Genomic DNA, 7,087 nt, shown 5'->3' on the forward strand with positions numbered 1-7,087 from the left:
TTTTTTTTGCACCCTCAGATTCCAGATTTTCCAATAGTTGTATCTCAGCCAAATATTGTCATATGGAAAGCTTATTTATTCAGCTTTCAGATGATGTATAACTCTCAATTTCGAAAAATTGACCCTTATGACTGGTTTTGTGGTCCAGGTTCACATATGACTTTAAACCAAATACTTTAGATATGCATTTTAAAATATGAGCTTTCACTGTCTACTATTCAATCATAGATAAAGGACAATTATTAGACTTTCATTCTCTAAAAGAAAGATTCAATCTAGACTCTAAGGACTTCTTCAGATATCTTCAGCTCTGACAACATTTCTATGAGGAAATTAGAAAAGGTACTGATGGAGATCCAAATATCGCTTTAGTTAAAATATTCTCCTCGGCTTACAAGGCTCAGCCATTGTCGAAGACTATTACTAAATGATATTGATGGATTTACAAGGAGAGTCATCTCTGTACATTAAGGAAAGATGGGAGAAAGAAAGTGGTATTATCATATCAACTGAGGATTGGGAAAATATATGTAAACTTGGGCATCTTCCCGTTCTTCTTCATACTGGAGAGAATTTTGCTGGAGAAATACTGTTAAGTTTTTCCTTACTCCAAAACAGAAAAATATATTTCTAGGCAACTCAAATTGTTGGAGGCGTTGTGGCTCACAGGATGCTAACCATTTTCACATATTTTGGGGATGTCCTATCAAAAAGTTTGGAAAGATATACATAAGTTAACATATTAGAAATGATTTTGAACACTTCAGTTGATTTCAGTTGGGCAAGGTGTCAATGGCTTCATGGGAAAGGAAGAACAAATTTATGTATAGAATAATTCTCGCTTCAATTAAAAAAAAGCTAAAACTAGATGCTGGTATAAACCTAATCCGCCACAAATACATGATTGGATTGACATTGTTAAAAGTATATTTACTATGGAGAAAATTACATGAATAATTTGTGAATTACCAAAAATATATATTTGTTGACTTTTGGTCCAAAACTCAATTTTTGAACCAAATTCAATTACTATTGAAACTATTGTTTACTCATAAATATAGCATCCACATCCCTTTTCTTTTGCAAATAGTTTTTACATAAATTGAAGATAATTTAACAAGATATATTCATCTGTTTTTGACACGAAGGACTTGTTGTTTGAGAGATTTGTAATCCCTGATTAGTGAATATATCTGTAACTTGGAAATGCTGTAAAAGTGTCAAAGGTCATAAACAGGTGTTGTGAATTGCATCTCTTTGCAATAAAAACTTAAATAAAAAAAAAGAAAGAAAATTAAATAATTGTTTAATGGGAATGAAGCTTGATTATCTGCTAAAACATGAGTTCAAGAGTTTTGTGGCATAATAACAGCATGTAGTTTACAAGTAAAATCATTCATTTTTATACAATAACGAATACAATCTAACGTCATATGGAAAAAAAATGGATACAAAACAGATACAAACAATTAAGAACTTTAAAATAAGCAAAACAAACAAACAAAAAAAAGTCCTAACCATAAAAACTGACGAAAGGAGGGGAAATATTTGGGTTATAATCTGAAATATGAGTCTCAGATCAAACTAAACCCGTTTGTGTTTAATGATTAAAAAGAAAACCTTATTTTAATATCCGAAAAAGATTAACAGCCATACTTTCTTTTAATAGAGCAATGATAATTATATGACAGTCTGATGAAACACACACCCACATATATAAGAGTTTCCACAACTCACGGCCTGAGTCATTGAAGAACTTTGGAAATGAAAAATTATTAAGTCAAACTTCCCTGAATGTGCAATTACTTCATCTGGACGTCACGCACCTGAGCAGAATCAGCAGCTGTCAAACAGTGATTCAGTGCACACACTCACGGAATTAAACAGCATTCCTGACACTCCTCATTGACGAATTCAACAATCGCTACAAAAGTCAAACACGTCATTTTACTTGTTTTTTTTTTTACATGTTGACCGTCAGACTGACCCACTCCAACCTGCATGATCTGAAAAATTAATAAATATTATCTTTTTAAGTTGGTTTCGTCCAACGATCCAGAGCACTTACTTTTTTAAACGGACGCCAGTTTCCACCACGGAATAAAATCAAAAGAAATAAAAAAGAATTTTGATAAATCACACAATTATGAGTTTATATTTCGCAATTCTTCGCCAGTTACTTCTTTGAGATATCTGAGAGAAAAAAGTCAGGACTGCGAGGTTATTTCTCTCAGTTATGAGTTTATATCTCGCAACTCTACATCAATTCTTTCGTCGAGATATGAATTCACAATTGAGAGAAAAAAGTCAGAATTGCGCGTTTGTCTCAATATTAATTTCTCGCAATTCTGAGAATTGCAAGACATTGTCATAAGAGCGAGATATAAACTTGCAATTATGAGGGGAAAAAAAGTCAGAATTGCAAGATTTAAACTTTTAATTGCGAGAAATAAAGTCAGAATTGCGAGATAAACCTAGAACTGTGAGATGTAAACTCATAATTGCGAGAAATAAAGTCATAATTGCAAGATGCAAATTCGGATTTGTGAGGAAAAAAGCCAACCCAGAACTAAAGTAATAAACTCAGAACTGCAAGATTTAAACTCAGAATCCCAAGGAAAGTCTGGCAAAACTCAGACCTGTGAGATATAAACTCATAAATTGTGAGAAATTAAGTCAGAATTGTGAGATGTAAACTAAAGTCAGAAGTGCAGGATATAATCTTGGAATTATGAGATATAAACTCAATAAATGCTGAGATGTAAACTTGGAAATGTGAGATATAAACTCATTGCGAGAAATAATGATTGTGAAAAAAAAAACTACTCCAAACAAAGTTTAGTAAAAACACTTACTTTCACCACAGTTTGTGAGATAATTTGTGGTATTTCCTCCTCCATCATATTAAGATAAATAAATAACAAATATCCAAGAAGGGATTTGAGAGGAATGTTATATGCTTGCATTTTCTTTCAGTATTGTAATTAAAAATATATCAATAAAAATATTTCAATCCAATTAAAAATGGATTTCAGTCCATTAAAAGTAAGATGCTGGGGGAAGGTGAATGTAATTAAGATGGTGCATGGTCTGGTCTCAGCTTAACCACGTGCTTATGATGCTACCACTTACGATACCACAGTTGATCTTTAATCAATACGATATAATGCTTAAACGTTTCCTATGGAATGGGAAAAGGCCAAGGATAAAGTTTAACAAATGATGTGCATCTCGGGATAAGGGAGGGTTAGGATTACCAGATCCTCGGCTCTAATAGACATCCTTTGAAATGGCCAAATTGGCCAAGCATTGGAATAATAATACTCAATTAGATTGGGTTACTATTGAGAAGACCTTGTCATGGCCATACAGCCTTATTGAGCACTTGTCTCAATGTTTAGACACAACCACAAATCCTATCATGAAGCACCAAAAGAGAGGTATGGGCGAAGATTCACAAGACGCATAAATTATCACAATGTAAACAACCATACTCTTCCCTATGGTATAATTCTGCTATTTGTATCGGGAAATCACCCATATATTGGAAGAAATGGCATATGAATGGCTTATGTACTGTGACAGATTTGCTTGAACAGGGTGTATTTATGTCTTATAATAATCTTGTACAGAAGTATAATTAAAAGGGAAAAGACATCTCTGGAAATATCTTCAAATTAGAAATTGTGTTTCCACAAAAATCCAGTACACGGACGGAAACCATATCTTGGACTTCCTAACACTGCCTCATCCCCAACAAAAGCCTCTGTATTCTACAGGACGACCAACCATGTGCTTAGCAACGACTGCAGTAATTTAAAGACAATACGGGAAAAGGACATTGGGACTGTAATCGGGGACGAAGAGTGGAAAAGAATTTTGTCAAATACAGGTACATTTGTAAGAGAAGGACAATTTACACAGTATAAAATCATACACATGTTTTATTTGACACCTCTTAGACTCAATAGAATGGGTTTGACAAATAATAATGTTTGTTGGAAATGTCAAAAGGACAGAGGTACTTTTATTCACTGTATCTGGGAGTGGCCACTTATTCAGCCTTTATGGCACCAAACTTTAAATATTTTGAGCAAATGGCTTGGAACAACAATACCATTATCACCAAGGTTGTGTCTATTGGGAGACAGGGAGCAGATGCCAAACATTTCAAATGGAGAGTTTGCACTTCGCAGTTATCATGGTGGGGGTCTCTGTGATGGCTAGATTCATCTTGAAACACTGGAAAACTCCCAAAACCCCAGAGCTAAACGAATGGATCAACATAATGACTAAGACAAACGTTTGCTTTACAAACTACAATAATAAGTAATAAGAACAAAGCAGGGGTCCCGGTGTGTATTCCGGTTTGGGAAGACTTTTGGTCCTATGTGACTGTAGGGATTCCTAGCAATAACAGACACTGATATGCCATGGAATCAACCAGCATGAGGTCTAAACTAATCACCCCAGCACATGACTCCAATATTCTGGGTCGACTTCCTGTCAGTCTTGTCATCATCTACTCCATGCGATTCCTCTCAAAACCTGAGCTAGAAATAGAATTCATGAGTTAAATTCCTTACATGACGCCGTCTTTTCATGTGACACAATAATCTTGATTATTATTATTTATTTATTTTTTATTTTATTTTTTATTATTATTATTTATTTATTTTTATTTTCTCTCTCCTTATTTAGTATTCCGTCTATCTCTGTTAATTTCAGCCACTGTATATATTCTGGCCATACATGCAGTATTTGTATAAATCTGTAATCTGTGTTTTGTATGATATTGTCATGTACCGGATGGAAACAATAACAACTTGAATTACAAAAAAAATAAGATGCTAAAACATTAAAACATGAATGAACGTATTTATTTTTATTATTATCATCATTATTAATAAAAGTTAATTATAGACCAAGGGCGTAGGTTTGATTTTGACATTGTTGTCTTTATTTAGGCTATAGCTATACTCTTAATTCATAAAGAGCTTTTATTATGTTAGCATATTAATCAGACAATAATTACACAATTTCGATTATGTAAAACCAACAGCATTGCAGCAGCAGATAGCCTATTAAAGATGTTTTCTTTGGATTGTTTGACTACTCAAAAGAGAATATAGCATGGTTTCTATTGTAATTGTACTATAGTATTGTAGTAAAACTATACAAATGGTAATCAACACGCCAAAAAAACTTTTACTATAGCTAATAAAACCATGGCTAAGTTTCTTAAGGGATTTGTATCTGTGTATACTTTCTTTCTTTTTGTTTTTATAACTGTACTGCTTTAATGCGTATATGTATTGTACTGTTTAATAAAAAAAAAAAAAGGAAAGAAATCAGAAAAAAAGATTTGAAGAATCTGAATCAAATGATTCGCGATACGCACGCCGATGTCCCGATATGAATCAAAAGATTTGTGAATCCACTCCGAAGTCCTGATCTTAATCAAATGATTCACGATGCGCGATCCGACCGGAGGCTGGAGCGCTTCGAAATAGTGAATCATTTTGCACCGCAGTGGTTTAACTGATTCGGAGTTTCGAAAAGCTCAGTTTCACCCAACATGATTTTTAAAATTATCACAAGTGATGTCAAAATTCAAAAATGAATGGTTCTTTTGATCTGGTTTTTGCTAGTGAAATAGAGTTTGAGTTTGAATCAAAAGAAGCGGTTCCAGCGTAAACAACTCACTCAGTTGAATCAGTTTGTTTTGTCATGTTTATACCACACTGTCAGCTAGGGTTGCCAACTATCCCATGGCCGGGACGTCCCGTATATTGGGCTTAATTGATGTGTCCCATACGTGACCTCCCCCGTTTATTTACTGCTATGCTGATCTTACCACTGACTGATGCAACAGCAACAATGCTGATCACGATATTTGAGAATGATTACCGTCACTGTTCATCATCAAATCAGAAGGCTGTGGAATCCTCCAGTAGCCCTTCACTACAGAACACAAGATCCAGGGGGCGTGGTTGGATCCACATCTAGGGGGTGGAGATTTGTAGGTTTAGGGGAGGAGATGCATTAAAGGGTTAGTTCACCCAAAAATAAAAATTAGGCTGTGTTTTACTCACCCCCGATGCATCCTAGGTGTATATGACTTTCTTCTTTCAGACGAATCCAGTTGGAGTTATATTAAAAATTGTCTTTGATCTTAACACAGCCTAATTTTTATTTTTGGGTGAACTAACCCTTTAAGCGGTGGTCGCGCTGGTGAACGTGATACCAAGTACAACATGTTCCAATCAACCAATCAGAATCGAGGGATAAGTTTTCAAGAAATGTCAGTTTTAGGCTTACAATCAGGATTAGGGTCTATATTTTTGGACAGTAATTTTGATCCAGAATCAACAAAAGATGTTGATCCAGGCAGGGGCGGATCTACCGGGGTGGCAACTGCCACCTTAAGAAAAAGCTGTGCCACCCCAGAATTATCACAGAATAATATATAAATGTAAGCAGTGTTCCATGTGCTACTTTTCAGCCGCGGCGAAGATAGAGTAACGCAAAATAATGGCAAAAACATGTCTTTTAATAAACTGTGCACGATGGTAGTACCAGTACATTAGATAATGGAAATTTCACTATTCTATATGTACAGTAAACTGTAGCACCAACTGAAAATGATTTTTTTCCCAAAAGTCCATTGCTGAATTATACATCTGTATCTGTAATTTAATTTATGTATACTGTAATAGACATTGAGCTGCAAAAATAATTCCTGAATCCTAGTATTCTTCAAAATAGCTTTTTTTTTTGTATTCAACAGAAGAAAGAAACTCGTACAGGTTTGGAACAACTTGAGTAAATGATGACAAAAGTTAAAGTGTGTTAATTAAGAAATAGTCAGTTAAATCTTTTACAGTTTTTTTTTCAACTGCTTACATACAAAATCTTTACTTGTCACATAATTTCTGAAACCTGACACTCAAACACCAGAAGCACACACCAAATCTGCAAAACCATACCATACACTAATTCTCGGCTTTTGAAAACGCCGTTTTCAATTTCATAAAACACTTTTTGCAAAACACAACACACAATTCTCTATGTAACACACAAAAAT

The sequence above is a fragment of the Sinocyclocheilus anshuiensis genome, unplaced genomic scaffold (genome assembly GCF_001515605.1).
Source record: "Sinocyclocheilus anshuiensis isolate Anshui unplaced genomic scaffold, SAMN03320099.WGS_v1.1 scaffold2067, whole genome shotgun sequence".
NCBI classification, from domain to species: Eukaryota; Metazoa; Chordata; class Actinopteri; order Cypriniformes; family Cyprinidae; genus Sinocyclocheilus; species Sinocyclocheilus anshuiensis.